The sequence below is a fragment of the Papaver somniferum genome, chromosome 6 (genome assembly GCF_003573695.1).
Source record: "Papaver somniferum cultivar HN1 chromosome 6, ASM357369v1, whole genome shotgun sequence".
Lineage (NCBI taxonomy): Eukaryota > Viridiplantae > Streptophyta > Magnoliopsida > Ranunculales > Papaveraceae > Papaver > Papaver somniferum.
Window position 1 is genome coordinate 44,806,672 of NC_039363.1, and position 11,470 is coordinate 44,818,141.

The window sequence follows — 11,470 nt, forward strand, 5'->3', positions numbered from 1 at the left end:
TATCATTCTGGACTACAGTGATACCTGATTTCTTGGGGACAACCTGAACAGGGCTGACCCACTTACTGTCTGAAATTGGGTAAATAATACCCGCATCTAACAACTTAAGCACCTCTTTTCGAACTACCTCTTTCATGTTAGGGTTCAGTCGACGTTGCATCTCCCTAGAAGGTTTGGAGTCTTCCTCTAAATGAATCTGATGCATACACACAGTAGGACTTATACCCTTAATGTCTGCTATAGTCCACCCTAAAGCTTCCTTATTGTCTTGAAGTACATTTACTAGCCTACTTTCCTGATCACTATCCAAATTGGAAGCTACAATCACAGGTAAAGTCTCAGATGGGCCTAAAAACACATACTTTAGAGTATCGGGTAGTGGTTTAAGGTCCAACTTTGGGGGCTCTTCTAAAGAAGGAATTAGGGTAGTCTCAGAAACTGGTAACGGTTCGAACCTAGCTTTCCATCTATCAGTGTCTAACACAGGGGTAGAATCTAATAGAGCATTCACCTGTTCAATAGTGCTATCGTCGTCAAAATCTAAACCAAAATGGGATAGACAACTTTCTAATGGGTCTTCAGACAAGATGTTTGGTAATGACTCCTGAACTAAGGCTTCTATCATGTTCACCTCCTCAACACATGTGTCATCTAGCTCATGAGGTTGCTTACTGACATTAAAAATGTTCATCTCCATAGTCATATTACCAAAAGATAAACTCATCACACCATTTCGACAGTTAATGATCGCATTAGACGTAGCTAAAAATGGGCGACCTAAAATCACAGGTATCTGGTTCTCTGGGTCAGGGACAGGTTGGGTATCTAGGACCACGAAATCCACTGGATAAATAAACTTGTCGACCTCAATAAGAACATCCTCGATAACACCTCGAGGGATTTTAACAGACCTATCAGCTAACTGCAGTGTCATCTGAGTAGGTTTCATTTCACCAAGTCCTAGCTGTAAGTATACATGGAATGGCAGTAAGTTCACACTGGCTCCTAAGTCAAGTAAAGCTTTTTCTACCCGGAAGTTACCTATTGTGCAAGCAATGGTAGGAGAACCTGGGTCTTTGTACTTTGGAGTTGTGGTGTTCTGAATGATTGAACTTACGTGACTAGCTAAAAAGGCTTTCTTATGGACGCTAAGTTTTCGCTTTCGCGTACACATATCCTTAAGGAACTTGGCATAAGCAGGAATTTGCCTAATTGCATCTAATAAGGGAAGGTTTATGGTAACTTGCTTAAAAACCTCCACTATGTCATTAAAGTTCGATTCCTTCTTTGTTGGTACTAATAGCTGAGGAAATGGGGCTCTAGGCCTAAAATCAGACCTTTCAGGAACCGAATTCACATCATCAGAAACTTTATCAGTCTCTTCAGCTACTGGTCCTGAGAGGTGAGATCCTGAGGGGTGAACTACAGTATGTTCACTATCGGGCATGGTTACCTTATTGTCTACAACTCTACCACTTCTAAGGGTTCTAACACATTCAATTGATTCGATGGTTTTGCACCTAATTCATGAACTCCTCTAGGGTTGGGTTGTGTTTGACTAGGAAACTTACCTTTTTCTCTCAAAGAATCACTTATCAGACCAACCTGGGTTTTTAACTCGGAAATAGCCTGACTATTTTCTTGTCCTATCCTGTTACTAGCTTGTAGACTCTGTTCTACGGATAACTGGAATTTTGCAGTTTGCTGAGTTAACAAGGCGAGAGATTCCTCTAAACTTAGGATTTTCTTATCTGACTGATTCTGAAACTGAGCTAGTCCTGAAGGATTCTTAGTATAGCCAAAACCTGGGGGAGCATTAGAATTACTAAACTGACCTTGACTTTGGCCCTTAGACCACGAAAGGTTCGGATGGTTTCTCCAACCAGGATTATAGGTTTCTGAATATGGGTCAATCTTTTGACGGTTATCAAATCTAGTGTTATTATAAAGAGCATTGGCCTGCTCTTCAATATTCTGGCCTTCCCAAAAAGGCTCCACTCTACCACTAGTCTGGCCCACTTCTAAGGCTTCTAACCTTTTTGCTATAGCAGCAATTTTGGCATCTGATTCATAGCCTCCTTCTACCCTATTAACGTTTCCTCTACTTAAAAGAATTGTTTTCTGGGGTGCCCTACTATTTTCCCATTGCTGGGTTTTTTCGGCGATTTCATTAAAAAATTCCATCGCCGCATCAACAGTTTGGTTTTCAAATCCACCAGTGCATAGAGACTCAACCATGGTCGTTGTGGAATAATCTAAACCCTCATAAAGGATCTGAACTAGCCTAACCTTTTCTAAACCATGATGAGGACACTGGGATAATAAATCATTGAACCTTTCCAAATACCTATATAAAGATTCTCCCTCTTGTTGTGAAAATGTGCATATTTGCGTCCTAATAGACGATGTTTTGTGCCTAGGGAAAAACTTATTGAAAAAGGCAGATGTAAGTTGTTCATATGTCTCAATTGACTCGGAGTCCAAACTATACAGCCACGACTTGGCCTTATCTTTCAGGGAAAATGGGAATAACCTAAGTTTCAAAGCATCATCATCTAAGCCTCTAATTCTTAGAGTACTACAAATTTCCTCAAAATCCCTAACATGGTAATAAGGGTTTTCATTTTCTTTCCCTAAAAAGATTGGGAGCATCTGTAAGGTCCCAGGTTTCAGTTCATAGGGTGCCTCCGTTTCAGCTAACTTAATACACGAAGGACGGGTAGTCCTAGTTGGATTCAACAAAGCTTTCAAAGTTGCCATTTCTGGCGCTATCGGAGCAACAGGATTCTCTCCTCAGTCAAAGAACGTTCAAAAACAGACTCTTCAAAAGCCGGACTTTCTAGATTAAGGTAATCGAGACGCTTCGAACTACTAGGTTTCTCTTTAACAAATCTACCTAGTGCGTCTCTTTTACGTTCAGGCATACAATAGAATTTTCTAAATTGGAAGGGTAAGCAAACACAGATCAAGGCCGACTCAACCAAATCAAACCTATTGATTTCTAGCAAACAAAAAGCATGATGGCTCCACTTAGATTGTTTCTAGACCAGCTTCTAATCCTTCGAACGGGAATTCGTTACAATTTAAGCAAACCCCTCTGGAATCAATCCGAGTTAACGTAAGTTGAATAGAGGCGAGGGAAGCTCGGTGGAGCTTTGATACCCAAGGCCTCACCGGTATTACAAGGCGGCGCAGTCACGCATTCAACTTACAGAAACCGTCAAGAACTTCGAAGTATGCTTAAAAGAGTAACCAATATTTTTCGAATGACTTTCCTGTTAAGCTCGTTACCCTATCGGTCTCGTTCTAGTCAAAATTTTAGGCTTAGGTTCGCGTAGGTTACGTGTTCCTAAAGCGGGCAAGAAGAGAACGGTGATGAAATCCGAACCCTTATCTTGTATGGCCAGGCCTTGCCCTTTACTAGAAAAATAAATGTCCGTATTCAGTCCTCAACATATATGCATACGAAGGAGTCCAGTAACTCGCTGACAGGGGATTCGCGAGTGTTTAGAATCTTACCTCCCGTTCCAGACGGGGATGAATCGGTTGTAATTGTCCTCCTTCTCTGCAAACAGTTTATATTTAAGTACCCTTCCGTAGGGTGATAAAAAAAATAATGTCCCAGTCCAAAAATCCAAAAGTCCAAAAAAATAAAGAAAAATTACAAAAATAATAAACCCTAATACAGTTTTTTTTTTAAATAAAATAAACAAACCCTAAACTAAATTGTCTAAAAAAAAAATATAAATTGTCTTCTTTTCTGTTCTTTTTGCTTTAATCTTTAGTTCCAAGTCTTTATGAAATCACCAAACTCCTTGGCTCAATTTTCTTTATCCAGAAACCTGTAGACACAAGATAAATACCCAAAAACAAAAAAAAAAAGACAAAAAAAACAAAAAAAAAAAAAAAAATCTAAAACCCTAAAAACAAGTCCGCGTCGGCGGCGCCAAAAATTGATGTGATTTGTAGATAGTGGTAAAAGTGGTTCGATTCTCAGACTTGTGAAGGATATTATTTAGACTTAAATCCTAATATTAAAATAGAAAACTCACTAAAAATTATAGCAAACTCAATCAAAGATGAAATCAATACTAAAAGAAACACTGAGGCTAAGATTCCACTAGTTTCCAAGTTCAAAGTGATTAAACCAATACTTATATTTATGCAATTTTCTTGTTTAATTTGATTCTAAAATATTGCAACAAGTAGATTTTCAAAAGTAATAATTGTAAATACCAAGTATGAAGCATCAAAAGTATTAAAACTAAGCATACTCCATCAAAATAGATCACAATCACTCAAATAAAAAACATATTCAATAATAGTTCAAGGCAAATAATCATATAATTATTGCAAATAAAAAGACAAAATAGAATATACCACTTTTTGTTGGAAAAATAACTTCCTCTATCGCCTCAGCTATGTGGTTTAGCTCCTCATATTAATCATGATCTCAAAATATGTGTTTGTTGCTCAAAAGATGATTAAAAGAGTGAAAGTTAATACCACAGACTGTTTGCAACAGTGTATTAGTGTTGCAAAACAGATGTTACAATGGAACTGTTACAGAAAAACTGTTGCTTTGTCGCTGATTTAAGACTGCCCTGAACAGCTTAATGTTCTTCAGCTGTTAAACAGTGACACTTTTCTGCGACTGTCTACCGAGGGTCAATGTTCTTCAACTGTTCTTCTTCTTCAACAGCAGCAGCAGCAGAAACAGAGTTTGGTAAAGCTCTGATTTCTTCTTCTTTGGCTCTCCTTAGGTTCCTAAACTCTCGACACCCCTTGTATATGACCCAAGACATCTATTTATATCAAAAATTCCAATTAAATCTCTCACAAATCTTCCAAAATCTCTTTCCTTCTCTTCACGGCCAAGTTGCGATAATTTCTTGTTTTAGGATTTCTACGCGTTTCCGAGCTTTCCTTTTTATTCTAAACTCTTCCTTAGATAGATACAAATCTTTGGGAAGGTTTACAGCGTTTTAATCACTCTAAAATTCCCTAAAACAGGTCACACACGTGACTTTCCATATTTTCTTGTTGTGAGAAAAATCCGTCGTTTGAGCCCAATCTAATCGATTTTAAACACCCATCTCAGATTCCTAGACCCATAAGGAGTCTATCCTATGAAAATCAAAGGTTTAATCGACCTTAAACTCCTCCAAATCACGATTGCCAAAACTGCTCTTTAACTACACTTTTTTCCCGCCAAAACCTGATTTTTTAATGTTGAAGATGGTTTCCCCTTATCCAGAGTAGGGGTGCGATTAGCAGATGCCTGGGAATGGGATGCCCCTTAGTAATTAGGTTACCCCTTATCCAAAGTGAGGGTCCGAATAGCAAATGTCCTCCCATGAACGCAAAAAACACTTTTCGAGCCAATTTTTCCACACATGTTTATTTCTCCAAAAACACCTACAAAGACAAAAAAAACCATAATAAATACAAAATCGAGTACTAACAATATATACAATTGAGATTATATCATACACAAAAATGTGTCTATCACACAATGATGCGGTTGGCATGGTTAGCATGCCTTGGCGCGAAGATGTGGCTGGCATAGTTTACCATTGGCACAGTGGTGCGGCTGGCATGGTTGGCATGCCTTGGCGCGGAGATGTGGATGGCATGGTTTGCCATTGGCACAGTGGTGCGTCTGACATGGTTTGCATGCCTTGGCGCGGAGATATGGCCGCCATGGTTTGCCATTGGCACAGTGGTGCGGGTGGCATGGTTGGCATGCCTTGGCGCTGAGATGTGGCCGGCATGGTTTGCCATTGGCACAGTGGTGCGACTGGCATGGTTGGCATGTCTTGGCGCGGAGATGTGGCCGGCATGGTTTTCCATTGGCACAGTGGTGCGGTTGGGATGGTTGGCATGCCTTGGCGCGGAGATGTGGCCGGCATGATTTGCCATTGGCACAGTGGTGTGGCTGGCATGGTTGGCATGCCTTGGCGCGGAGACGTGGCTGGCATGATTTGCCATTGGCACAGTGGTGCGACTGGCATGGTTGGCATGCCTTGGCGCGGTAGCATGAGAATTAGAGTTTGGCATAGATGATGTCGGTCAATGTTAAGGGTTCTGCCGAGAAACATGACGCATAAAAAAAGGTGCCCTGGTAATTCTTACATAGGCATGCTTACCGATTCAATAAATGTGCTAATGGTCATAATGACGTCATGTCAGATATGCGGTTTTACGATTTTAACCCTAAACTAAAAACCACCGTCAACACCTCGTTTTCTTCCCTGTAAACGGCCTCCCTCCATTCGTCTCTGCCTTTCGTTTATATATGCATCTCAATTCTCTCTTTGTGACTGCTACCAGCTCCTCCAAAGCCCGGTCCAATTACGAACACCAATAGCCAAATCCAGGTCTTGTAAAGAACCCATCTCCCAACCATTTCAAATCTGAATACTCTTTCCTCAATCCAACTACAGCACTGGACCATCTGAACGTCTTCCTTCACAACCAACTCAACCACAATCGGCTAACCCACTGATGCATACCTTATTTCTCTCATCTTCACCCAGTGATAACAGTAGCCTCATAGAAATGTCAACACATATAGACCATCACTAATTCCAGTGTGCACAATACGGATTACCACTAACCCAAGCTTCATTCCATCTTCATTCACATCTCCACTTTTGTTTCTTGCTGTTGTATGGATGCACAATTCCCCACTGCTATGAATGAGAACAACACACTAACCATCATCATTTCCATAGAAGCCTGATTGGCATCTCCATTGCCCATCGAAATCTCCATCTTTTCTTCGCAGGCACAACATCTCAATTAAGTCTAGTTTCTCAAATGTCCAATTAAACCCAGCTGCAATCGACTGCTGCTCTCAACCCCATACAAAACGGAACAAGTTCAGTTAACAGACAACTCCTCAATCTTCTGTCGTGTCTTCCTAATGTACAAATCAACAAACCCCAAGCTCTCAGTTCACCACCGTGTGTACCATACCCAACAGATTCTCCTTCATTTGATACATACCAGCAGACCCGAATTCCATAGTACAACTCCATAGAAAACCAATTAAACCAGAACCCATTTCAGCCTATGATTACATGTCGAGAACCCCTTGTCACTGAAATAAATCAACACCCACAACTCCATTGCCGCTGTTGCAATTCAGTTCCATCTTCATTCTCTCTTCACCCACTGTCATTTCTCAATCACATATTGCAAAGCAATCCCAAACTCAGCCGCTACCTGCTTAAGAATCAAAAACTCACAGTAGATCCACTCCATCTCCAATCAATTCGTCTTCCAAATTCTAGCACCAAAAACATAAACAATCAATACCCATCTATTTGATTCACCATCTCAGATTGATGCCGGCAACCTGAAGATTAACGAATTTCGGATCTCCTTTTCAAAGAGCTGCTTCCATGAATTGCCTCTGTAACTCCCAACATCAGATCCCAATTCCGTATTGTCTCGATCTCACACCATAGAAAATGGTCGCAACAGTAGTTAGGAGAAATGAAAAACCATCCAACGAAATTAAGCTCGGATCCATTTTATTTTTGAAGAACATCACCAGCTTTATGAGGAAATGAAAAGAAAATGAAAATCTGTTTTGTTTATGAGATGAGGTGGAGGAAATGAGGCCACGTTTATTAATCCACCGTAGCCATTAGTGGGCCGGGCTTGAGTGGTGCTGATATATAACATACCAGGCCAGCCACATTTGAAGCTATAATGACATGAGTCATTCTGATGCTTTTCGCCTCATAAGCCATTTAGCTTCTATATTACCCAGTCCTTCGCCGGATGACGGAACTTACTTGTAATTCCTGTAAAAGCTTTAAAAGATAATTATTAGCTAAATATTGAAACCTAGTTAGTGTAAATGTGGGTATAAAAGTATCGCATTTACGTGTTTATCAGGTTTCCCCACACTTACATTTTGCTAGTCCCGAGCAAAACAAAAATTAGACCCGCTCAACAGTTGATCATATATAAAACTTCAAGACCCGCTCAACAGCTGGTCATCATGATTTTTTTTTTAGAGACCCGCTTTACAGCTGGTCATAATATGATAAGAAAACACAAAGAAAATAGACCCGCTCCACAGCTGGTCATGAAATGCAATAGACTCAAATAAACCACTTTTTTTTAGAGACCCGCTCCACAGCTGGTCATAATATGATAAGAAAACAAAAAAATAGACCCGCTCCACAGCTGGTCATGAAATGCAATAGGCTCAAATAAACCACTTTTTTTACAGACCCGCTCTACAACTGGTCTTGTTGTGCAAATAAATTGTTAACAGACCCGCTCAACAGCTGGTATTATCTTCACGAAAGTGATCCATTTTTATTTATTTATTTTGTAAGAAAATTCATAACGAAATTGAATGCCTAGCATAAATATATATATACTTCACCACTCCCCTACACTTAAACATTACATTGTCCTCAATGTAATTGAGTCATCCAACATAGAGCTAAGGTGGAAATTGATATGCAAGAGACATACAAAAACAGAAGATAGAGTAAAGGGAACAAAACTGATGGGTTGACTCCCACGAAGCGAATGATAGTTGCTCCCAGCTTGCACGCAACAAGTAATCTCAAACAAAGTGAAGAATGATGCATAACAGCAACCTGCCAGCATATATATAAAGCCTGAAAACTTGGGGATCAACCCAACACACAAGTTCAACTGCAACTATGAACCTGTAATAATGATGGTTAGTAGCCAGAGAACTAACCAAACTCAATTCAACCCTGTAGTTATGAGGAACACAGTTCCAACCTGCCCCCTCATGTATGTTCATATGAAATAAGTCAGATTCATGGATAACAAGCAGAGATATGTCAACACCTGTTGTATACCCTAAATCTGGTTCTAAGTCCCCTGAAATGACTTCTACATTTGAGTTTTCTTCATTAACAATTGGATTACGCAATTCATTGACAATGTCAATTAGCATGGGGTCATCGGAATCTGCAAAATGGTCTAAACAAGTGCATATTATTTCAAAATCAGCAGTCCAATTCAACTGACTTGTATCGATTGGTTCCATATTCATACATGCATCTAGAGAACTATTAGACACATTAATGGAAGAGGGATTTAATGCAGCAACAATATCATGCATAACCAGATCATTAGAGTCAGCAAAATGAGTTAAGGAAACACCCAACAATTCAGTTTTATTCAAATTTGTATTCCCTGCAACGTTTTCAAAATCTTCTCGAAGATCCTCTAAATAAGAATCACTACAATAGTCATTCACACATACAATCATGCAAACAGATTAACAAGCATCGGAAACCAAAACAGGATTAGAAGGGTTAAAGATATTTATTTCCATTTTCATGTTGCCAAAAGAAAGCTCCATAATCCCATTTCGACAATTTATAATAGCATTCGAAGTGGCAAAGAAAGGCCTACCTGATATGACTGAAATCTGTGCACTAGGATTAGAAACGGGTTGTGTATCTAAAACGATAAAGTCGATAGGAAAGTAAAACTTCTCAACCTGTATCAACACATATTCAATTATCCCCCTAAGAACTTTCACAGACCTATCCGCAAGCTGAAGAGTAACATTAGTGGGTTTAAGCTCACCTAACCCAAGCTGCTTATACACGCAATATGGAAGAAGATTCACACTTGCACCTAAATCTAACAATGCATGTTTAATGGTCTGGTCGCCAATAACACACGATAGAACAACCAGGATCTTTATACTTCGGTGGTGTATTATGTGTGATAATGGAACCGACCTGTTCAGTGAGAAAATATTTCTTCTTCACATTCAATTTGTGTTTCACAGTGCAAAGTGATGAGAACGTAAATACTATATTTGATACCCATATTTATATTAGCTGGGACTCGATATTTTGGCTAATAACATTATTTAGTGCTTTTGTAGAAAGTACAAGTGAATTCGATCACCCGGTAAAATAATAACTAAATGGAAGCTAAAGAAGCATTTGCAACTCAAAGCATCAATTATGGGGTGTGTTGTTATCCCTTTGTGATTGAGGCAGCCACTAAACAAACTCACTTGGAGTCAAAGGAAGGGTTAGAGAAATAAAGAGACATGGTGTTGTTGAGCTAAGAGATAGTGCAGTGGCTATTCTCACATCAACTCTCATTTTTTATTAAAACAAAATGATTCTGAACCACATTCTAAAACTATTTGTTCTTCACCGGCAACACCAGTACGTGAAGCTTCGAGTCAGGCGAGTAACGACGAGAATGGAGGTGGACCAGCTAACAACAAATGAAGATGGGCACTGATTGTGTTTATTTTGGGGATTTAGCTAGGCAGCAACGAGAGCTATGGTTTATGGGCATGGACTGATTTTGGGGCTGTGATGCAGTTGCAGTCGTTTGGAACGAGAGATGTTGTACTTCCGGTGATTGAATGATAGCTGTGGCAGTGGAGTGGTTAATTCATTTGACAGAACTCTTGGTCTCGGTTGAAAGTAAGTCAGTAGCAAGGATGGTCTTGGTTCGGTGATTCGAACTTGTTGTGGAGGTAATTTGCTCGAGCTGCTAAAACCGATGGAGGAAAGTGCTGTTGTGATAGAATTTAATGAAGCACGAATGGTGATCTGGTCGTCTAGGGTTCATGTTTGTGAGCCTGTGCAACTGGAGAAGTTTAGCAGAAACATCAATGAAGAAGATGCCAAGAAATGTAGACGTTGGAAGAGCAAGTTGCAGTAAATATGGTCAGAGGTGAACTTATATGGCCAGTTTTGGACTGAACAGACAGGGAATGGAAACTGGTGACATGGCCTGAGTTTAAATGGAGATGGAGATGAACGATGGGTCTGTTTAATAGGTTGGTGTTAATGGCAAGGTGTTGTACGTATATGAAAGAAGTAGTCTGAGTTGTTGCTGCTACCATGGCAGCGAAACAAGCGCAGCTAGTGATCGGACTGTTGGGTTAGGGTTTCGAGTGTTCTTGGGAGAAATCGGTGAGCTCGTTTTGGGTTTTAATGAAGGAAGGTGAAGTACGACCGCAATGGACTCAAAGAATGGATGAACCTAGGTGTCGTGGTTAGCCTGTGGACGAAGTGAGTCAAACAGACTGAAACAGACGGTTGGACTGGGCCTTGCAATGGGCTAGGTCTTATTTTAGAGTTTCTTCGCAGCAGACAATAAAAAGGAACAGAGAACAACTTTGAGAGAGGTTTCGACAACTGAAAAGCTGCTGCTACAGAGCTGACGGCGAGAGAACTGGGAGAACAGTGTGTTCGTAAGAGTTTTGGAGCAGACAAAACAACGCGAGAAGAAGAGGATCGATTGCCGGTGACGACGGTGATACGGTTTAAATATCTTTTTATTGTTATTATTTTTGATGGGTTTTGAGAATCCCACAATTATGTTTTGCTAGACATTTATAACAAGGGTTTATTGGGTGAAACCACCTCGGGTATTACGCTATTTTTGATTGAATCGACTTATGAAGCAATAGACCATTATG

At 40.0% G+C, this 11,470-nt stretch overlaps 1 pseudogene; it reads left to right on the forward strand.

The window, feature by feature from the left end:
• The first annotated feature begins 2,296 nt into the window (after positions 1-2,296).
• LOC113292097 lies at positions 2,297-2,396 on the forward strand (annotated as a pseudogene).
• Positions 2,397-11,470: the final 9,074 nt, after the last annotated feature.